The following is a 24,527-nucleotide window of genomic DNA, read 5'->3' on the forward strand; positions in this document are numbered from 1 at the left end:
AATGTAAAGATGTGCTATCAGCAAAATGAAAAATAACAAACAGAGACTACACTAACAGTCGGGCATGGTGGCTCATGCCTATAGTCCCAGCACTTTGGGAGGTGGAGGCAGGAGGATGGCTTGAGCTTAGGAGTCGGAGACCAGTCAGGGAAACATCATTAAGACCCTGTTTTCTATAAAATATACAAAAATTAGCCAAGTGTGGTGCCACACACCTGTAGTCTCAGATACTTGCGAGCCTGAGGTGGGAGGATCACTTAAGCCTAGGAGGTCGAGGCTGCAGTGAGTGGAGATCATCCCACTGCACTTCAGTCTGGGCAACAGAGTGAGGCCCTGTCTCAAAAAATAAATAATAATAATAATAATAATAATAATAAGACACTAACATTATTATTGCAGAAGTCAGGGAACATACCAGAGCAAGACAGCTTAGAGTGGTCAATGATTTAAGTAACCTATGAAAATAAAAAACCCTCAAATAATGAAAATATATATTAAGGTTTGATTTTCACCTTACCAAAGGATGTTTTTATTTGTCAGCCTAATTCTTTGTCCCACATCTATTAAAAACATATTTTTCTCAACAATTTAAAGTGAGATTTGCCTTGGCATTTGGACCAGGTGAGTTGTCAGTGCCCTTATTGATTAACACTGAGGCTGAATCTGAAGACAGCAGCCATGTGCGTCAAACAGGAAGCTGAGACCCAGCACAGCAGTGAGGGAGAGGGGCTCCCCTCCAAACCTTAACAAAGCAGGCTGAGTTTCCAGAGAGAGGAGAGTGTTTACAATGCAACAGAACAGGAATAGTATCTCCTCTCTGAGTACAACATATATATTCATGTACATATCTCCTTAGAAACTCCTTCCTCAGTGACAATCAAAAAATATCGATTCTGAGGGAAAAACCTGGATGTTGTTTGTCAATCACTAACCATGCATTTAAGCCTTCAAACTGAGGTTTACCTAGAAGTACAAAGGTAAATTTAGTAAGGTATTTCTAGGAAGAAAATAATGCATCTAGGTCTTCTTTTGGTCACAGCGGATTCTATATTTTATTACATAACAAAAGAAAAGCACATCTGGTAGAAGTATAATCACACTAAAAAATAAAATATCTCTTAACTTAGTTTTACATTTGAGTTTATGCAAGCATTAATGTTTTCTCTTTTTTAAAAACAGTAGCTGTTATGGGAGCCATAATGGTCTGCAGTGAGGCAGATGAACAAACTGAAGAATTAGTGAAATATTCCCAGTTGGTAGCTTCATCATGAGAAAGAAATATTCTCTCAGGGATCTCAATGGGATTTTTAAATCTTGTGTTGAGTGATTTATTGTTTTATATCTACAATTTTAAATTGTTCTGAGAAATGTTTTTGTACTCTAGAGAGAACTAATGAAAACATAACTGAAAATATATACACTGCCTTTTTAAAAATATCTTTGTAATCTTTATTTTAAATTTCCTTTTTATGTTTCCTTTCAAAAAGTTGGTTTTCTTCTGACAATGTTATTCTATTATAAATTTTAATTTTCTTATTCTGGCTTTGTCTAACTTCATAGATTTAAATACCTCAGCAAACCTAAAGTATAAAGATGAAAAAAAATTTCTGATGTGATGTCAATGTGCCAACTGAATGGTATTTATACTTTGTAGTCAGAAATGTTACAATAAAATTGTCTCTGCTTGTGATCTCACATTATGGAGAGTTCTGAGGGTCTGACAACTCCTGACATTATGATATACTCCTATTACATGGTTAAAGAAGACAATCAGAGCAGAGTTCTCAGCAGAGCATGAGAAAAGATTTATAGACATGGCAAAAGAACACTTTGCCTGTTCCCTTCTTTAGATAATTATGACTTTCCATGAATCTCTTTCTATATCAACTACAGAATGACAAATATCTGGGCAAAGAAAAGGCCACAAAAATATCACTTACTGTAAGCACTATTGAGGTTTTAGAAGCACAGTATTGAATTCTCTGTTGTAAGTTCTGCATATGATTCATTATGTGGGATGCTCCCCACCTCTCCACACATCATATATTTCTCCCATTATCATTCAAAAAGGACTTTTAAAACTCCCTCTCTCTGTCAAGTTCATTCTTTTCTCAATACAAGGAGTCAAGAAGAAAATATTCCAGCGTATTTTTCATTGAACAAGTTGAGGAGATGTGATAAAAAGATTTGTCTAACTGATTACATGGTATGAGCACTCTGGAAGGGCTTTCCAGGATTTCAGAAAAAGAAAAAGAACATTTGCAGATATATGTTTTATTTAATCATGAAGGTTTATATAAAGTAACATTTTGAAATGCTAGGCTGGGTGCAGTGGTTCACAGCTGCAATCCCAGCACTTTGGGAGGCGGAGGCAGGTGGATAGCTTCAACTCAGGAGTTTGCGTCCAGCCTAGGCAACGTGGTGAAACCTGATCACTACAAAAAATACAAAAATTAGCCAGGCATGGTGGTGTGCACCTATAGTCCCAACTACTCGGGAGCCTGAGGTAGGAGGATTGTTTGAGCCCAGGAGCCAGAGGTGGCAGTAAGCTGAGATCAGGCCACTGCACTCCAGTCTGAGCAACAGAGTGAGACCCTATCTCAAAAAATGAAATAAAACTTTTATTTTTTTAAATACTGAAATACTGAATTTTGAAAAATGTTTTTTTGTTCTGAAAAGGGAAAGGCAATATTTATAGAGTAGCTACTCTGCAAGGGCCTTTTCTTAGCTTATATCTATGGAAATAACACAGCCCAAGGAGGGAAGAAATATCAGCACCATTTCACAGATAAGCACACTGAGTTAGAGACAGGATATGTGCCCAAGACCACACAGCAAATAATTACAGACCCACAATCTAGAGCTTTGTCTGGCCCCCAATTCATGCTCCTTCCCAAGACCTGAGTATTTCCTACTCCTAAGTTTTACATACAAAAATAGGTAAACACACAGAGTGAAAACAAAAATAATCTAGACTTCTTGCTTTGCAATTATAATCTAAATGCAGAATGGGGAAAAAGAGGTTACTGCTGATTTCATAGTTTATATAATTCCATTTATTTGAAGAATCTGACAATAAAATACTTAAGGGCTGTAACATTTATAAATTTGCAGACTTGCTGAGCTCTGAGCTATGCATATTACCTGCATTACATTTTGTAACTCTTTTAATTCTCACAATAATAACACAAGGTAGGTACCATTACTGTCTCCATTTTAATGATGAGAAAACTAAGGCTGAGAGATTCAAAAGCTTATTCAGGATCATACAAGTGATTCTGTAAGTGGCAGAGCTGGTCTTGAATCTATGATTATAGAATGCTGAAGCGCTCTTATCCATGATGCTAAATTACCTCCTTTAATTACATAATTACTACAAAATGAAACTATAACAAGCCACTAGTTATGTTTATATTTCTATATATTTACAAGCCATATATGACATTATCTACAAAAAAAGTATAATTCTTATATTTAATTACCAAAAAATGTATTAATTCTGTAAAACAAAGGATTAATTCTGTAAAAAAAATGCAGAATCAGTGCCAAAAAATGCATTAATTCTGTAAAAAGAAAACTGCAGAAAACCAATACAGAAGTTAACTTTAAAAGTAACATGTGAATTTAACCTGTCATGTTCCTCATTAAACCTACATTTCTTATCTAAGGTAATTATTCTTCAGTTGTAAAACCTTCCAGACTTTCTCAATTTGTGTCTGTGTGAGTGTATATATATTTATATATAAATATATTTATATATATATTTATCAATGTATTTATATACACACACACATACATACATATATCACATTTTATATTTATGTATGTATGTATGTACATACATATGTATGTATATGTGTGTATATGTACCTATATGTGTGTGTGTATATATATTCCAGATATAACTTTAAGTCACAATACATACCCTAATTTTTTGGCTCAGTAACATACCTTGGAGCTCTTTCGATATTGAAACAATTAGCTTTAATGCTTTCATTCTTCACTTCTGAATAGCTTACCATAATAGAGATATGTCATATTTGAATTTTCCATTTTACAATTGATGAACAATACATTATTCTGTGGGTTTTTTAACCTTTCTCTACAGCCTCCGTCATGTTATCTACCCAATTATTTATTGGATGCTTCTGTTTGGATGCCCAACAGGCGGGCTTCAATTTCCCCATGTCCAAAATGAAATTTATCACCAACCTCCACATTGCTAGCTCCTGTATGTTCTTTTAGTCAGGGCTACTGAAAATGTGAGGAATGCACCAGTGATGGTCAGGGATTATTTGAACTAGTCGATGGTGAAGTAAATACAGAAACTAAGAGAAAGCATTTAGAAACCATAGCACTTGAGCAATGCTGCAACATCTTCCCGTGCTAACATGCTTCTAGTAATTTATTTTTACTGCATTTTACAAAAGTATGCAATGAAAAAGAAATTAAAAAAAAATAAAATAAAAAGCTAATCCGTCACCACAGATAGTCTGAGAAACAGTTACTGCTGCAATTCAGTGAAGGGCCCTACTATCCCTCCAGTCTAAGCCAGAAATGTGAGACTTATTCTTCCTATCTCTCTGACCAAGAATATACATCGATAGATAAGCGAGAGAAAAACCATGAGCATGTTTTTAGAGAAAAGGAATTGCTTTCAAACTATTGTCTTTACTGGTCCCTTTTCCATTAGGTTAAAAACATGCTGATTTTCTCTGATCTTTTGAATACCCTTTTGCAGTCCCACTGGTGGAATTGAAATGGCTCTCCAACTATTGCCTGAGCTCTTTCCTTCTCTCTATAAAAATAATTTTGTTAAACATGTTTAGGAATGCAAAGATCCTTTCCATATTCCCCATTAGTTTTGTTAAACCACTGTAGTGTGATTTTTCCCAACTCCTCTGTTGAAAATCTTAAAGTTATCAAGCATAAACTTATTTGTATGAGTTGGCGGAAAAGTAATTGTGGTTTTTGCTATTACTTTTAAATGCAAAAACCGCAATCACTTTTTCACCAAGTTAATAAATTTGCTGTTGAGATCTTTTTTTCCTTGACTTCTGTGCAATATATAATACCATTGACCATTCATCCTTCCTCAACACTCAGTCTGTCCAATAGTTTCTGTTTCAAATCATTCAAGTAAAATGTGAAGTTATCTGTCAATAGGTGTAGGATGTAAAATTGCCCCTGTAGAGATTAAGAGAGGGCTCTGTCTATAGAAAATGTAAAGATGGCCAGGCAGTGTTGAGGGCCTGGGTCAGCCTGGAGACCATCAATGTGGAGTAGCACCGACTGCTTCTTTCTCTTATTTTCCTTGGCGAATGTAGCCCTGGTGTAGATACAGAGAAAGTGGGTGGTTGGATTGACCCAGAGTTTGTCATTTTAAAGAGTTTGGGTGGTAGCTGAATGTTACTAGAGCAGATAAGATTACTGAAGGAAAACATGTCAAAGGAGAAGAAAAAAAAAACAAGGATAAAATCCAGACAATGTTAATATTTAAACAGTTGGCAGAAAAGGTGTTTACTGATGACACTAAGAAAAAATAATAGCCAGATGAAAGGACAAACATGAAAAGGCAGGGGCTAAAAATTTGAGGAGCGAGTTTTAAAAGGTAGGTGTGATCAATAGTAGCCACTGTAAGCAATTTATGCTGTATGGGGCAGGGAAATATATAATTGGTTGTAAAAATTAAGAAGTCCTGAGTGATTTTTATCAAGGTAGTTTCAGAAACACCCTGAGAAGTTCATGCAGAAACAGCTTTTGCTGAATCAGACATGAACATTGCTTCTGCAGCTCTGGGACTTACACTAGTGGCCATGATATTCCCAAAGCCATAAAATATATGACCACAATTAGTGGGCAGAAGCAAATCTCCCTGGAAAAATCTTTGTACGCACAATGCCTTCCCAAAGGCTTTGACCAGAGAGTGTTATCTGTCATCATCTGCTCTACTGCATAAACCATCCAGGCTGCTCTGTGGAAGTCATTCAATCAAGACAAAGTCCTTTTACTTTGATAAAGAGAAATAGCAAACTACAAAGCTGATATCTCCTACCTAATGTCACTTCCACGCTCTGTCTTAATAGACTTCTACGCTCTCATGTCCAACTTTTTATGGTAATTTTCTTCTCTTTCTCTTCTCCAAGACTTCTTTCTGCTTAAAAAAAAATCACATTAGGACATAAAAACCTTCTAAATCAATAAAAAAAAGGACTAATATTTTTTTGGTCTTCCCATTTCCCATTTGTATTTTTCATTTTTTTATTCCAAAAGCTATCCCAAGAGCCCTCCGTGTCTTGGCACATGTGTCATGAAAACCCCAATCACTTCCTCCCACTTACAAAGTGCCTGATGAAGGGAGCACAAATTTTTCATCACCCAATTTGAGGGAAAAGAGTTTGCAAATACAAAACTTCCTAATATGTCAAAAGCCCAAGAGAAGTCTCACAACCACCCTGCAACTTCAAGTGTCACTCAGTAAAGAGGAAAATTCTGCTTTTTCAGAAAGCACTGAACAATAAACATGTTCTAAATGCCACGATGTTAAACACGGGACAGGGGAAACTACTTCATTGGATGCATTCCCTGCTCTATTCTAATTTAGTACTATGGCAAAATCAATGCTTCCTGGCCTCCCAATTTCATTTTATAATTGTGATGGTTGGTATTGAGTGTCAATTTAATTGGATTGAAGGATGCGAAGTATTGTTCCTGGGTGTAAAGGAGATTAACATTTGAGTCAGTGGACTGGGAGAGACAGACCCACCCTTGATCTGGGTGGGCACCATCAAATCAGCTGTCACTGTGAAAGTGGAATTAGCAGATTTGCTGAGTCTTCCAGCCTCCATCTTTCTCTGGTAATGGATGCTTCCTGTGCTTAAACATCAGACTCCAAGTTCTTCAGCTTTTGGACTCTGGAACTTACACTAGTGATTTGTCAAGAGCTCTCAGGTCTTCAGCCACAGACTGAAGGCTGCACTTTCTGCTTCCCTACTTTTGAGGTTTGGGAACTCAGACTGCCTCCCTGGCTACTTAGCTTGCAGACGACCTATTGTGGTATTTCACCTTGTGATTATGTGAGTCAATGCTCCTAATAAACTCCCCTTCATATATCTATCTATCCTATTAGTTCTGTTCCTTTAGAGAATCCTGACTAATAGTTGTCTTTCAGGTATATCCCAAGCTAGCTACCATGCAGTTAGGGAGGGCTATGACTCTGTTCCAGCCAATGAAATGTGAGAAGAGGCAACAAGGCTTGAGGTGGACTCCCTGTAATAGTGAAGGTGGAGTTAATGCATAAGATGGTAGATACACAATATTCAAGCAGCCTGGTTTGCATCAGCTGAGATATCACATGGAGACCTGTCATCATCAAGTATCTCTCTACTTGTAATCAGGCTTTTCATGAGTGACAAACTTTTGTTGTTTAAGCCACAAGATTCAAAGTTTAATTTGTTTTAATTATTTAATTTGTTACTATTAAACTATAAGTTTAATTTGTGTACATAGTCTTTTCTATCTTGATTAATAGAAGCTTCATGCAATTGTAAACCTAAAAGGGATTTTATTCTCCAATTTCTTCCAAGCCCCAATGAGTATGTGTGACATGACCAGTATCACAAAATTACTGAGTGGTGCACAGGAGCCTAGAATGCCAGTCCTCTGACATTTGGTTCACTGCTCTCTCTTTTATAACAAAGATTACAATCTATGATATTGGAACAATAGTGACAAATATTTTGATAGCATGCTTTTATCAACATTTTAGAAAACTAGACACACTTCCAGCACTTTGGGAGCCCGAGGTGAGTGGATCACAAGGTTAGGAGTTCAAGACCAGCTTGGCCACAATGGTGAAACTCCATCTCTACTAAAAAATAAAATAAAATAAAATAACCAGGCATGGTGGCGGGTGCCTGTAATCACAGCTACTTGGGAGGTTGAGGCAGAGAATTGCTTGAAACTGGGAGGCGAAGGTTGCAGTGAACTGAGATTGCACCAGTGCACTCCAGACTGGGCAGCAGAGTGAGACTTCATCTCAAAAAAAGAAAGAAGAATAGGCACACTTATACATATAGGCATAATAAATAAATATTATTTTTAAATGTATGTGTATAAATGCAGAAATATATGTGACTACACATAAGAGAAGGGTAGTTCCTTCAGTGTCTTTTACATAACGTGTTGGAACTTGGTACCACCCATCTTGATAAAGATTTGTAGACTCATATTGTTGTTTTAACTAGAAACTGCCCTAAATATTACATATTGTTTAGTTTTTCATTTGCTCTTGGTAAATGAGGAAGCAGAGGTCCAGGAAGTTAAACTGTATTTCATGAGTTCATATGATCTATAGGAGGGTAATGTTTGAGAGAGAATACATTGATAGTCTTTAGGAATTATTTATTATTACTATCTGCTAGGGACTAGGAACAAAGCAAAATAGTGTGAAGAGAATTGCTGTCCATTACATAAGACTGAGATAGTCTCTTGGATTCCTCAAGGGAAGGGGGTGATGAAAATAATGTCACTCCAACTTCTGTTTTCCCTTGTGGTTGAATAAGCCATTATGATAAATTATCTCCCACCTTGTGTGCCTATGTGATTTCTCTGCACAAGCTTTCCTTATTATGATGTTTTAATCTCCTTTCTTGGTAAAGTACTGATGCCCTAGATTCAAATGATCCTCTGTTAGACTCTAGTCTATGTGAGGCCCTGAGGTCCTGAGGTCCAACAGGTCTCTACTAGTGATCTATTTAATTTTTTCATTGTCAAAGAGCAATGCAATTCCTTCAGAAAGCTCTGCTTGAAAGATAGTATTTCAAATCCCCTCCTGTTTATGAAGTATAATACTCTATTAGAATTGTGAATATTATATGTACATATATACGTAAGTTCAACAGCCACATTCCATAATATAAGCCAAACATAATCAAAAATCTATGATCCTGCTCTCAGCAACCCAACCACAGAGCTCACAATTCCTCTCTGTTGGTTAGCTTTTACCTTGCCTTCATTAGTCAACAAGTAGAAGCTTTTCTTTTTCATTTTTTTAAAGGTATTTGACACATAGTAACTGTATACATTTATGGAGTACATAATGACGTTTTGATACATATAATATATAGTGATAAGATCAGGCAATTAGCATATCTACCAACTCAAACACTTATCCTTTCTTTGTATTGTGAACTTAAAAAAAACTGTTATACATCAACATTAAAGCATCCCAAATGCTGGTTATCCCTCCACTTGAAAAATTATGAATATAACATTGCCTCCCACCAGTTAGCAATAACCATAACTCCCATATGCCTTCATGATACTTGGGACATATGTTAATTACAGATTATTTCATTGTGACTTAGTATGATACATTTGTATAAGTCCCTCCTATTTAACTGTAAGTGCTTTAAGGTAGGGTATTGCTTTGTATATGCCTACATCCCTGACACTGATATTAAAAGTTAAATTTGTTTGTTTCATTAAGTAAGATGATGAATAGCTATGGAAGTAATTATTTGAAAATGATGGAAAGGATCCCATAAATGTAAATAAATTACATGTACAGAAGGTAAGAAAGCGAGATTCAAAGCTGATTCTGACTTTACTGATCATGAGTTTTACATCCATTTATCTTTCAGGGGGTCAGGCTCACAAACCGGCCTTTCTCTTTGTAAGATAAATGCCTTTTCAGATGCACAGAAACACCCATCCTTGGCTTGAAAAAAAAAAAAAAAAAAAGTGAAGTAAAGAAAAAAAACAGACTCCATGCAGAAATCAGAAAGTAGGGCAAGGCCCAAAAAGATGGTAGCTGATAAACTCTGTTCTCTGAGAAGGAAGAAGAAAATGCCTTCTCCGACTAACCCAGCCAGCTTCAGCTTCAGTTCACTACATTTTCAATAGGTGGAAGCACATCAAGCCTAGAGTAAGAAAAGGGTCCTTCTGGAGTATATGATTTGTCTAAATCCTGCACAAAGAGCAAACATAAAAGCATAGGAAAAGAAAACTATGATGCTGGAGCAACCCTGGTAGCATCCAATGGGACTCCCTCTCACTGGATTGCCAGTTAAGTGTTAATGAGAAACCTGGGAGTACCCCCAAGATACCATGGGCAAGACTTATATTCTCCCCATTTATTTAATCCTCAAACTGAATATCATCATACCAGGCACTCACGCACAGGGAGAGTTAAAAGGATGTTTGTAATATGGCTTAAAACCCCTGATGTGAAAGTGACTTTCTGAAGACAAAGCTGTGGTGATGGATCTAAGTTCTTCACACTTCCTGTAACTTGCTCTGCTTCCTAAAATTCTATTCTCTGAGTTGACTTTGCTTAGCTGGTATTATATTTTAGATAAACCTATCTATTAATAATTCACTCATTTCTCATTTACATTGTTATGTTTGTTTTCTTAAGGAAGTAAGAGTATTGATTTTAATTCCTATATCATGAAGCAAATTATTTCTGACCTCTGTATGTACAGAAGATATGCATTTAAACTGCAACTCTTACTAGCCATAAAACACCCTGCTGAATCATGAATATTAAAGCAGATAACTTTCCATCTTGAGGCCAAGGGTGTATGCTTCCATGGGAAAACAAAATAAGGTGATTTAATTTTAAGAAAAATAATTGAATCATGTAGAAGTTGGGGAAAGTTTACGGAGGACTATAAGAGCTTAATATAAGAAAATCTAAATATTATTGCCATAATTGTAATGCTACAGAGGAAAATATATTCAGAATTATATCATTCCTTTATAACTGAAAAACAACTATATTTTCCTCAGGAGGTAAGTTTTTACTTTAGTGATCACTAATTCTTACCTTAACTTCCCAGGATACAGTTTTTTCTTATTTGTCTTGCCACTCTATTGAGGCATGTAAGGTCATGGCCTTGGAAAGGCTGTACACAGACACACACACACACACACACACACACACACACTCACATATGCACACACATACACACATCTATGACATTATCAAAATTTCCTAAGGCTAATTTATAATTATCCTTTAAGATTTGTTATATGTACATGGTATTAATACTTTTTTTTTTCCAAAATCAAGAGTGTTGTGAATTTCCTCAAATTGATCCCTCTAAAATGTTTAAATTAGAAGTGAAAGTATGGATGCACCATTGAGAAAAGAGAAAGAAAGGTAATGTGATGGGGGGGTGGATTCTCTCTGCTAAGATCTCTGTGAAAGCAAAAGTTAAAGAGGGATTATTAACAGGGTTGATTTGCAATGGAGTCCAAACACACATTTCTTTGACTTTTTGTTCTTATTCTGGTAACACAAACCAAAGAATATTCAAAATTGTAGCATACAGACATATTTTGATTTTAGGGTGATGAAATGCCTCTTTTTGGGACTATTATCATCCTTTCCCTCATCAAGCTTCCCTAAATGTTTCAGTACACACTGGCTTCTGCCTTTCTGCTTTCTATGTTCTGGCTTCTTTGTTGACTATCCTTATATTCAATCCCAAACAACTTACCAGGTTGCTTGTGTATGATCCTCTTTTCTAACATTTTCTTATTATCCAAACAATACTGTGAACTCCATGAAGACACGGTATCTTTTTGCATGTACCAACAACGACAACAACAAAAATTCAGCACTACGTATGACTTTTTATATTTCCTGCTTCTACACAGTGCCTGGCCCATAACAAATGTTAATTAAGTGTTTCATTAAATAGTTAATCCCAATAGCTGAAGAATGATTTATATTATTTATCTAGAAGCTAAAGACGGTATTTTTATTTTAATAAACAGATAGTAAGAATATCATTTTGCTCTTAATTGTCTTTAAAGTTATCACAATAGAACTCTAGAAGGGAAATGTGTCTATCCCATGCCATTTTACACTAAAACACCCACAAAGAACCATCTAAGCCTCTAGGACAAGTGTTAAGTTTAAGTGGCTTCCCTCCAGCTCCAATTTAAAAACCACTACTTGGCAACTGTAAAGTATAAAGGAACATTGAAATATAATGATTTGTGATTTCTTGGCATGATTCTCTAATGTGCAGTTTTACACATTAATTCAATCAGTCATTAAGGCAATTTTTATAATAGTTAATTGTTTTTATCATTATTTAGATCTGAGTAATAGTTATGCCAGATAGTCTTCAAATTTGTGTATTCTTAAAGAAAATTGAAATAAAGGACTGATGAATGTACTTTTTACATGTTAATATAGTTATTGTTAAAAAAAAAAAAAAAAGTGTATTTTGGTTGGGCGCCATGGCTCACACCTGTAATCCCAGCACTGTGGGAGGCTGAGGTGGGTGGATAGCCTGGGCCAGGAGTTCAAAACTAGCCTGAGAAATATGGCAAAACCCCATCTCTACCAAAAAACAAAAAACAAACAAAAAACAGAAATTACAGGTTTGTGGTGGTGCACACCTGTAGTCCCAGCTACGGGGGAAGCTGAAGTGAGAAGACCAGTTGTGCTTGAGAGGTCCAGGCTACAGTGAGCTGCGTTTATGTGTTTATGCCACTGCATTCCAGCCTGTTCGACAGAGGTAGGCTCTGTTTCAAAAATAATAAAATAAACTTCATTTCACAAGTATGTAAGTAAAAATCAATATGTACTTAAGGCATGCCATTAATATTTAGATGCAACAAATTGCATTTTCTCAACATCAAAGTGCTTGGCAAAATGGCTCATTTAATATTATCAATTTTTTTTATTTTTCAGAGGTGAAAATTTACAGAGAATTATGTCATAATCAATCAAGATAAGGAAAATATGTTAACTGTGGGCTGTTAAAGAAAATCTTTTATGTGCTGTGATCCACCTCCAGGTAGATTTATTGATATATAATAGATGTCAAATAACTCTAAATGGTTGTCTAGTGGTAATAATCACATTTTGGGGCCACATTTTATCAAGTTGATTCTATATATAAGAGTTTTACTACCCAACTGACAATGCTATGATGGGCTCTTCTCTCCTAACTGATGATACTCTGTTAAATACCATGATCAAACATTTAGCCCTTCAGAAATTAGGTTGAAGACATCTTGCAGAATTAATATTCCACACACAGTTTGAATATCAGAGGTGTGTTTAACTCTTGAGACATAGGGAAATCAAGGAATCACATTTAGCACTTGTTCTTGCTCTCAATCTATCACGTTTTCTAGGTAAATATAACAGTGACCTGAAGAAGTAAATTTTCATATGACTTCTGTAATCTCTAACAGCTCATTCCACGTGTATAATTATATAGATTCTATCTCCCTATGCAGGATCAAAGTTGATGTCCAGTAGCCTCTCTCTGGTTCCCCGCATTAAATTTACACCACATACCTCCACCAGCTTTTGTGTAATTAAACTTGCTATTCTTGGAACTCAAGCAGAAACCACTGAAAGGTAATGGTAACTGTTGTGTAGATGAAAAAGGCCCATTTGTCACCGTTCATTGTGCCAATTCAGCCATGATAAATGAACAGAAATGGAGTATTCTCCATATTTCTAGTGCAACTCCCCTAAGCTCATGGTCTGAATGCTGAGAGAGGATGCTCTGTAGGGAGATGGCATGCATAATGCGGAAATACTTAAAGGCACTTTGCAGTCTAGAGCCAGAATGGCCCAGATCTGACTCATCTCCATGTCACGCTTGTTTGGCATTTAGCTAATGTGTAATTTTATTTTGACATGAATCATTGAAACTTAAACATGTTAAACTAAATATTTGAACTCTACATAAAACCTTTCTTAAAAAACTAAGGTATATATTTAAAGCCTTTTAAAAAGTGTCTTAGCTAAACATAAAATAATTACACATAATAGTCTCAAAAATTCTGACTTTTCTCTTTTGAAGGGGTAGACTATTCTGGGCATATTGATATTTTGCTTTGAATAAAAGGAAAATTATTCCCGTATGAATTTGGATCTTCAGAATGAGGTGATGTGAAAGCTCAGCATTTATCAGATAAGCTAGAAATTCAAGTCATCAGTGACAGAGGGAACATGGAGTCTATAAATACCAGACAGCAAATCTTCATCTGGGTAAGAACTGCCTTTTGTTTTTAGACCATTTAAACTTGAATAGAGAAATAGAAAAGTTAAAAAATAGAGCAGAAAATTTTTTAGAAAAATTCTCTTTTTAAATAACTAAACATGGTCTATCCGATTGATCTGAAGAGAAGAGTTGTGAAATTAAACATGTGATATTAAACATGTGATATTAAATATTAGATTTAGCATATAGGCATCGACTCAAAAAATAGAGGATAGAAACCAGCTCTGACTGGAGGCATTCTGGGTCTAGTTAAGGGACATTCTCCCAATCTAGTCCAGCAAGTACTTCACCCAGAATTCAGGCATCTCAAAATTTCCAAATTTTATAAAAGGCCCAACCTTACTTCCTACATTTTAGGGAAGCATATTGTGGGTAGTAGTGGAGCACGACAGTACTGAGATCAAAAGGGTGTTCTTTATAACCTGACTCCAACTTGCCTCTCCACCAAATGGTTTTGTCAGAACTATCTCATTATTCAAATTTGAAAACAGCAAAAGAAAAAAATTTCATGACAACAAGTTGTTTAAGAAAGCTCAACTTACCAAATAAAATGAATGTGAAATACCAAAGGCAATATTAGAATATTTATAAAGACAATGGAACCCAGTCCTATAACAAGTTGTAATAAAATAACATGACTGAGTCTTTATTTGGATCATGAATCAACACAGAAAATATAGAATTAGTTGAATTTCCAATTCTGCATTAGTGACAAAAAGGATAAGGGTAGCTTGCCTAGTGGTATCAAATGCAGAGTTATGCCCCACCCCCCACCCCCAGCCATAGTTGAAGGAACCAGCTCAGTGAGCAAAATGGTTTGAAAGGATGAAAACCTCCTCTGACAGCTGCTCAATTCCCTCCAGCAAAGCTGATTTAAAAAAAAAAAAAATGCCCTTTTGCACTACATTGACCTTTTCCATGAATAGGTCAGCCAAGTGCAAGGTACCAGAAGTGACTTTCCATGGTCTCTAAACCCCAGGAGGTCATTTATCTCTTCTATTAGATAGGACTCAATGATAAAAAGAGATGTGGGAGAACCAGCATCTTACTATTAGAGTATTTGATTTTGACAAAATTTTAGTTTTTTCAATAGGGAAAGCACTCTGAATGTGTTGTTTCTCTTCATTATATCATGATATTACCATAAAACAGACTTCTCAGTACTTTGGGAATAGTTTAGACATGCTTATAAAGCCATCTCTGACAGCTTAGATTATTTTATACTTCTATAAAATGCCCTTTTCACTCACTTTACCTTGAATAGATTTTTTATTGATTCAAAATATGTTGAATGACTATGTAAAGATTTTAAGAAGCTTGAAGAGACAGTTTATGAAGCTCGACTATCTAGTAGGGGTTTATTGGAGAACCTCATAACACTGTAAGAATGCTTTTGTATTCTCAGCGCTGCCCTTGGGAAGCCCTAACCAAAGCTCAGGCCCGATCTCGTGCTTTGTTGCGTTTCACCTAGAAAATTGATGCTTCCTCCTCCTTGAGGAAACCTGAGGCTCTCCAATCCCATATTTCCACATCTTAGCCTCTGAGACACACTGGGTCACTAACCTAACCAGATAAACTAATCTCAGCTGACATTTCAAAGACAAAGCTTTCCAAAGATAATAAGTACTCAATTTAACATTCCCCTACCTGCTTCTTCTCTAACTCAACAAGACCTTAAACTGGCTGCCTTTAGAATAATCTGGAGAGCTCCCCCAAAATGCAAATTCTTGGGGCTAGGCGTGGTGGCTCACACCTGTAATCCCAGCACTTTGAGAGGCCAAGGCAGGTAGATCACCTGAGGTCAACAGTTTGAGACCAGCCTGGCCAACATGGAGAAACCCCGTCTCTACTGAAAATACAGATATTAGCCATGTATGGTGGTGGGTGACTGTAATCCCAATTTCTAGGGAGGCTTGGGATTAGAATCGCTTGAACCCAGGAAATGGAGGTTGCAGTGAGCCAAGATTGTGCCACTGCCTCCAGCCTGAGTGACAGAGCAAGACTCTGTCAAAAAAAAAGGAAGGAAGGAAGGAAGGAAGGAAGGGAGGGAGGGAGGGAGGGAGGGAGGGAAGGAGGGAAGGAGGGAAAGAAGGAAGAAAAGAAGGAGGGAAAGAAGGAAGAAAAGAAGGAGGGAAAGAAGGAAGAAAAGAAAGAGAAAGAAAGAGAGAAAGAAAGGAGGGAGGCAGGGAGGGAGGGAGGGAGGGAGGGAGGAAGGAAGGAAGGAAGGAAGGAAGGAAGGAAGGAAGGAAGGAAAAAAGGAAATTCTTGAGCTCTACTCCAGACTTTTATTCTGAAAGCCTAAGAGGACTCAGGAATCCCCAAGTAATTATAAAGGGGAGCCAAGTTTGGGAATTATTTGGTCAACTCATCAATGGCTATTATGGAAAATTTGTGAACACAATAGTTGGTAGTACACTATCTCCAGGCAAGAAATAAATTCCTGATATTCAATATTAGGCAGATCTGGGTTCAAATCTTTATCACTTATGAGTTGCCTGGCCTCTCTGAGCCTCAACTTTGTCCCTTAGGGGGAAAAAAATCATTTAATAATACTTTCCCAGGTTGTTATGTGAATTGAATAAGAGAATTTTGTCAAAAATGTTAACATGAGATTTAAAAAAAAAATTGGGAAAAGGGAGGCAAAACAAGTGATTGTGCAGAAATAATGGTTATGCAAGGCAGTCTGAAAGAAATAGTCCGCTATACTGCTTTCCTAGAGAGGAATTAAAGTCATTACACTCTTCTAGGCTCTGGTGTGGAATAACTCTAGACGGAAATTAAGAATCGAGGAGATTAAGAGGTAGTCCCAGTTAGGACAGACAGAGCATCCTTCCTTGGGCAACCTGAGAATTCCATTCATTGAGTTAACACAATTGCTGAATGCTTACTGTCTTCCAAACACTGTTTTAACACAAACTATGACATACAAGAATGGAAAAATGACATTGTTCCCACTCTGCTGGAATTTATATTCTAGTTGTAGCAAGGCTGGTGATATACAAATAGACAAATTAGAAGTAAATAGATGAGCAAGAAAGATCAGACCATGACAAATATCTCACACAATATTAAAAAGGCAGTATGATAAAGAGTTACTAGGCAGATGCTTTTGGTTGGGTGGGCGTGGAAGGGCATCTCCAGGAAATGATATTTAGTCTGAAATCTGAAGGGCAAAAAAGAGTCAGCCATGAGAAGATGGGGATAAGTACATTCCTGGCAGAGGACACAGCTAGCACAAAGTTCTTAAGATCGCAAGCTTGACATGTTCGAGAAACAGAAGAAAGCCTGTATGGCTGAGGACAGTGGGTGTTGGTGAGAGGATAAGGACATAAGGTCAAAGAGATTGGGAGTGGTCAGAGGACAGAAAACATTGTATGCCGGAATAAGGGGTTTGGATTTCATTCTAAGGATGACAGGAAGCCACTGAAATGTTTCACATAAGAGTAGTAACAGGGTCCCATGTATGCTTCACTAGGATAAAGCTGAGCTCTCAGTGGAGAATGAATTTTTTAAGAAAAGAGGTGAAAGCAAGCCCATCATTTAGGAACCTATCACATTAGTCCAGGCAAGAGGACTGGCGGATGCAGCTTGGAAGAGAGTGATGCTTGTAGAGAGAGAAAAAAACAGATGGAATCAAGACATGTTTCAGAGGGAATGCCTACATTTTTTGTGATATAGTGGATGTGGGATGTGTAGGAAAGAGAAGAACCAAGAGAAACAGGTTTTGAGGCTTAAACAAGTGGGGGATGGCTGGCAAAGGGCAAGTTACAGAGGGTAAGCACTCTCCTAGTGATAGTTCAATCACCATAAAATTTTAACAACAAAAACAACAACAAAAGAAGTAAGCAGTCTAAACAGGTTCATGAAGGTCATCCAAATGCTAATAATAGAGGAACTAAACTTCAGTAGATGTTTTATTCTTAGATTTTTAAAAGCATTTGACATTGCATTTATATAAAGAATGACTTTTAAAAGTCACCTTCTTGGTGAGATATTTTAATATTATAATACACTAAACTATGAAATAATATGGCTAAGTATATAAATTGATATTCTAAGTTAGGGCTTGATTTTGTTGTTGCCATGAGGTTAAAGGTAGACAAATGTCCTTTAATACCAGCTCTGTTGGATACAATGAGTTCTAAATTTCTCTTCAAAGAATCGGTATGTCAGTATGCTCAGTTCTTTGTCCTCCATTTTAAAGTTTAACTTCCTTGTAGTTTCAGTAAATAATCTTTTCCACTAGCTCTAATCAGTAGTTCACATCTGTTCCCCTGGTCCCCTGCTCTATTCTGACTTACCCCAGTCGCCTGCTTTGACCTGGAGTCACTCCTGGTCACCTGCTCTGACCTGAGTCATCTTTAGTTACCTGTTCCATAACCGATTTTTTTCCCACCAAACCACTCACCCCACCACTTTGGCTCACACCCCTGCTCTCTTTCAAACTTCTTCCCCTCCCCTGTTCAGGTATGTTCTCATCATTGCTCCATCCGTGAGATGCACCCTTCTATAGAAGTAAATTGCCTTGCTGAGAGAATTTATATTCCAGTGCTATTTCTTTTGCACCATTGAAATTTTACATATAACAGCTATAAAGACAGCAGAAATGGCTGAGAGCTCTCAGTGTGTCAAGCATTATTCGAAATGTTACTCTTTTAAGAATCTTGCAAGATTCCGTGATCATCCCATTTCACAGAGGAAGAACCTGAAGTAACTTCCCCATTGTCACTGAGCCTGCCAGGCAGAAGCAGAGCTTGGATTGAGGCAGTCTGACTCCAGAGCCCAGACACTTAAATCACACTTGGACCCCCTGAGAGTAATGTTGATGTGACGTCTGCTTCCCCGGCTTTCTTCTCTTCTGTGTTGTTTCCATGGAAAGAGTTAACAACTCCACAACCCAGGCATTCCCTTGAAAAGAGTTTTTTCCGTATACAACTAAAGATAAGCCCAAAGCGCTAGGTGTTTGGAAGCTATGATATGAGAAAAGATAATTGGGTTATTTTATTCGTATGTTGCTTTAACGTGCATTATGCAATAAAACTCCATTAATCCACACTTCACTGATCTCATGTGAAGATAATCAACTAAACTATATGTAATTAAAAATGTTACTTTTTCTTCAGATAATTCTTTAGGGTCTTATTTGTAAACTAGGAAAATCTAGGGTTTTTTAAAGAGTCATTTATTTTTGGTTCTAGTAATTAAATTTATTATGTCATCAAAGTAGCTTATACTTATAGTATAAAACAACCAGGGCCTTTTGTGAAGTGTAGTTTTTACAAACTTAGCTTTATTACTTATTAAAATCTATTTATAGCTTAGCTAATAATATTAGCTTTTCTTGACATTACTAAAACTCCACTTGTTCGCAAATATTTTCTCAGGCAGATTTCTCACTATTTTTCTTCCATTATTCCAAATGAATGAGGTTTCAAAGTGTTCACATTTATAGGACTAGACATAAAAATAATAATAAACCCCAACTTTTAAAATTATGTTTTTTCATTTTGCAGAGATTGCTTAGAGAAACAAAAATGTAAATGATACAAATTTACAGCCCTTGATTCATGGAGCAATCCTTCCCAAGTGGATGAAAGAAGCCCACAAATACCCATATCCACATAAAACTTTTAATGCACGCATTTCAAACACCACCAGATTTTTGTAGCTTCTTTTAATGAGGGAAATTTTTGTATTGAACAATAGGAAACCTGGAATATATGGGTTTGATTGAGGCCTAGTTTTCATATTTTAAACATGATTATTTAAGGTCAGAGAAACCAAAACTTGACATAGGACAAACTGTTAATTTTTGATAAAAGCTAATATTTATTGAGAACTTACAATGAGCCAATACCTGTATTAAGAACTTTCCATGAACATTTACAATGTCCTGTGAGGTGTGCCCTCTGATTATGCCCAAGCAGAAGAGAAACTGGCATGCCAGTTGGTGGAGTGCCTGCTGGGGTCACAGTAAATGATGACGCTGGTGTCAGAATCTCACCCACCTGCTTTAGCGGGATGGGGTCCAGATGAGATTTGTGTCCTGAGACGTGCCTAGGGAACATGATCAGCATTGGCTTTGTTTTACATCCCTATATCAGCATTAGGCTCTGAGTGGTATTTACAGTGACTTGGATAAGAAGAGGTGTACTGGCCAGTTGATGGCCTTGAGTAATTGAGAGTATAAGTCTAAGGGGTTGTCACCAGAGATCCCAGCTCAGGGACCTCAGGGAAGGCGTTTGATTCTGTCCAAACAGCCTATTCATTTATAGGTAGCCAAGACAACATATACATTTCTTGATGTATTTACCCCAGATTTCAATTGTTTGGGGGAGAAACTTCAAAACAAGGTTTTTTATATGTGGTATAAGCATAGTATGTTCTTATTTACAAATTTTAAATCTACCAGAAACATATTATATGTTCAACAGTAAGACTTCCCTACACATTTATCTCCTACTGTTTTTGCCTTCTCTTTTCTCATCACCTTCTATTTTCTCTCTCCTATTCTTTTCCTTTCTGGTATTTGTCTCTTGCCTTCATCTATTTGGAGGAGTAAGGAGGTGAGAAAGAAAAATATGGGAAAAAAGAAGTTGTGGCAAAGCAATTATGCTTAGCGCTTCTTTTATATATAGAAAATTCTGTGCCATATCACTTCTTGGATATTTGCTTCCTGGTTTTAAACTTTATTTCTTTAGATGAAATTCTTTAGAACTACTGAGGGTGACTTTTTTTCTTTACATTTTTTTGTGCCTCAAGCAGAGAACTTGAGTTCTACCTTCTGGATGCATGTCTTGCTAAGTGTGTGACTTTGGACAAGTAATACCCCCTTGCATTTTCCACTTCATCATCAGTGATACAGAGAATAATACATGTTTGCCAGTTGTACAGGGTAGCTGTGAAGATGAAAGGAAGGAAGCCACACTGACAAAAGACTGATTCTTGTGAAGCAATTCTGGTCACACCATAATATTTCTGTTCCTTCCCCCTTCCGTTCTCCATAGTCTTACTTCCTCTTTTTTGCCTTTCTCATCTGCCATTTTAGCAATGTCTCATTTATTTGACATATCAACAAATAAGGTGTTCCATTAGAAATTAATGGATTTTTTGCCAAAGTAAACCATGGAAATTATTTTTTTTAGATTTCATCATTTTAAATGGAATATTTTAAATACAAGAATTACTTATATTCTGCCTCTTTAGACATAGTTTATTAAACAAAATTTATGTTTCCTGATGATTCAGGATTATCTTCACTATAAACACATGATGCTGTCCCTCAAATTGTTGACAACCACCACATGCTGCCATCAGTATATACTACAACAATTATTGGAAACTAATTCTATTGTTTTACCTTAACCCACCACCTAACTTATGTTTTACAATCTTTCTTCCCAAATAACTCTAAGTTCCTTGATGATACAGACTGTTGTTCATTTAATTCCATGTCCCAGTGCTTTGTATGGTGTCTACATTGTAGTATGAGTTTAGTAAGCACTATCTGAAGTTATGAAAGTATAGAAGATATAACCTGAAAACCTATTCATTTCTGGGGGAGAAGTAACTATTTGCATCAACCATGTTGGTTTACATAGATTTAATCTTCACAACCAAACAAGGAAGGTAATATTTCCATTTTAGAAATGAGAAAACTGAGGCTCAGATAACTTAAATACCTGCCCAAGATCACACAGCTATCAGCAGAAGAGCTATAATTTGAGTCTGGGCCTGTCTTACTGCAAAGTCTATTCTCTTCCTGCCACAACACATATCATATACACTAACTCTGACATTGAATGGGCTTTATGGCTTGAGATGCAGTTCAAAGGGTTTGACAACTTTCCTGCCCCATTCTCAATATCACCTGCCATCTCTTTGGCTATCATTTATCTCATGCCCTCTTTTACTGTCCTAATCTGCAATTGACTTAGAAAATACTAACTGTGCTTGTTAGACTTGTTTAAAAGTAATAATAAAACATTGTCAGCAACATTAAAAGGGAAGGATGACAAATGGTTTTAAAGATGCACACTGAGCCTAACTGAACAGTAGTAGTGTCTGGAGTTGAGGTTTCTGCAGCAATATCCATGGCTCTTCAGGAAGGAGCGCCCATAGGGAGTGGCAGTGGCTGGCGTGGTCAAGTAGAGGGAAAGTGATGCCACATTTCTGGGATCTGAAGAGTTTTCGATAAGTATATTGCAATGAAAATTACCACGTAATCTTGGCATCGTATGTCTAGATTTTCAGATGTGTTTTATGCTTCCTCCTTTTTCTCAGCTAGAGGATATATTGCTAAGGGGGCTAGATAAATGACGCCTGAATAGCCAAAACGTTCATAATGCTCTTTTTCTTTCTTGTTTTCCTTACTTTATTTTTCTTGGCCCATGCTCTCTGTTTTAGGTTTTAGGCTTGGCAGCATCACCCACAGCACCCATGGGCTTTATCTAAGTCACTGAGAGCACATAGGCCAAAGAGAGTACAAACCTCTGGTACAAATTTGACAATGCAAATGAGTAAGTAAATTATCAAACAAACAAATGATTCCAGTTAGCATGAGATTTTTTCCAGAAATATTGTGTGTGTGAAGATTTAATTATACATGGTACCAAACATCCATTAAGTTGCTGATAATGTCTCCGGACTTCGTGTCTGCCTCGTTCTTTCTACTTCTACAGAGCTGATGGCATGTCTTGGGCTCTTTTACTACTCCTTCTTCTGCCTTTGTTACCACCACTTCTGCTCCATATATAATCTCCTTTGCCTGCTTTCCTTTTCTCTCTGCCTTTTTTATTTCTTATTTTGTTGGGCCCCTATCATGTCATCTGAGCTTCTTGGCTTCTTCTACATGAAAATACTGACCTTTTTTTGTACATCTCTGTTAAACCAGAAGATTTTTTCCCTCTTGTTGGAGAATTAATCAATCCTGGCTCATCCACCATAGCTTTCATATCTTTGGCTTCTCTTAATCATGTACAGAATACTCAAAGCTCATTCTTTCTTTCTTTTTTTTTTTTTTAACAAGATCCACATTATTCTTCCTTTTGAAACTAACACCATTCCCAGTGCTGGAACACTAGACTCCTAATAACTGAGGTTATGCTGTACTCCATAAAGTCTGCCTGCCAGAAGTCACTTTTCCATTGTCCCACACATGGTAGTTAATGTATACATTCATGACCCCTCCCAGGGGGTATCCAGGTTAGGCTCAACTTCCAAGTGCCAGCTCCATCAATTCCCTTTCTCTCACTTTTCACCATATACCTCAAAGTAAAGAAAATTGGCATCACCAGAGAGGTAACCTAATTCTAGAACTGATTTCCTTAAATCATTATAGATAGATTAGGTAGATTGATAAATAGACCAATTATTTGTGGCAACTCATAGCAAAACATAGTATGTTTCGGTCCTGATATTATTATTATTTTTATTATTATTATTATTATTATTTGAGAAGGAGTTTTGCTCTTGCTGCCCAGGCTGTAGTGCAGTGGCACGAGCTCAGCTCACTGCAACCTCTGCCTCCTGGGTTCAAGAAATTCTCTTGCCTTAGCCACCTGAGTAACTGGGATTACAGGCATGCTCCACCACACCCAGCTAATTTTTCTTTCTATTTTTAGTAGAGATGGGGTTTCATCATTTTGGCCATGAGGGTCTCAAACTTCTGATCTCAGGTGATCCACCCACCTTGGCCTCCCAAAGTGAAGAGATTATATAGGCATGAGCCACCGCACTCGGCCTGGTCCTGATGTTATCGACTCTTAATATATAGGGCTTTAGTTTGCTGGAGGATCATCCTAAAAATATGATTGCTGATGGTTTCACATCACCCAGCCACCAGTTTATCCAGTGGCATACTAAAAGACCCTCTTCTGTCATTAGCTTAAGACCAGAGTTAACTGATGTTGCAAACTTAATTAAACAGAGTTGTGAAGGAAAGAAAAACACTAGAAAATATCTTTGAGGAAGTAAGAATGAGAAACAGTTTGCTGTTTTTATTTTGTTATTGTTGTGTAAGATATACAGTTTTATCTGTTTACCTGTTGAAGAGAAACAAGAAAACAGGGAAATAGAAAATACATGAGTGGGTGAAAGGAGGTATTTGTGGTATAAAATTGTGCTGTCCAATATGGTAGCCAGTAACCACATATGGCTATTGAGCATTTGAAATGTGGTTAGTCTAAACTGAGATGTGCTGTGAGTACAAAATGCACATAGAATTGTGAAGACTTAGCATGAAACAAAAGCATGTAACTGTCACATTAATATTTTTCATGTTGATTACAGGTTGAAAAGATAATATTTTGGCTATAATGGTTTAAATAAAATACATTATTTGAATTAATTTCACCTGTTTTTTTTTTTCATTTTTTAAAATGACTAAAAATTTTAAATTACACATATGGTTCACATTTGTGACCCACATTATGTTTTTTTTGACAGCACTATTATAAGGTCTTATCTACCCAGATTAGGTTC

The 24,527-nt window shown here is 36.7% G+C and overlaps 1 long non-coding RNA gene across 1 annotated transcript in view; it reads right to left on the bottom strand.

The window, feature by feature from the left end:
* Positions 1-6,153, bottom strand: part of LOC108306041 — a 51,610-nt gene extending 45,457 nt beyond the window's left edge. The window contains exon 1 of the long non-coding RNA XR_001825981.2: positions 6,056-6,153. This is a non-coding gene — a long non-coding RNA (uncharacterized LOC108306041). The remainder of the gene's footprint in view (positions 1-6,055) is intronic.
* Positions 6,154-24,527: the final 18,374 nt, after the last annotated feature.

This window comes from Cebus imitator, unplaced genomic scaffold (genome assembly GCF_001604975.1).
Source record: "Cebus imitator isolate Cc_AM_T3 unplaced genomic scaffold, Cebus_imitator-1.0 Scaffold69, whole genome shotgun sequence".
Classification (NCBI taxonomy): Eukaryota; Metazoa; Chordata; class Mammalia; order Primates; family Cebidae; genus Cebus; species Cebus imitator.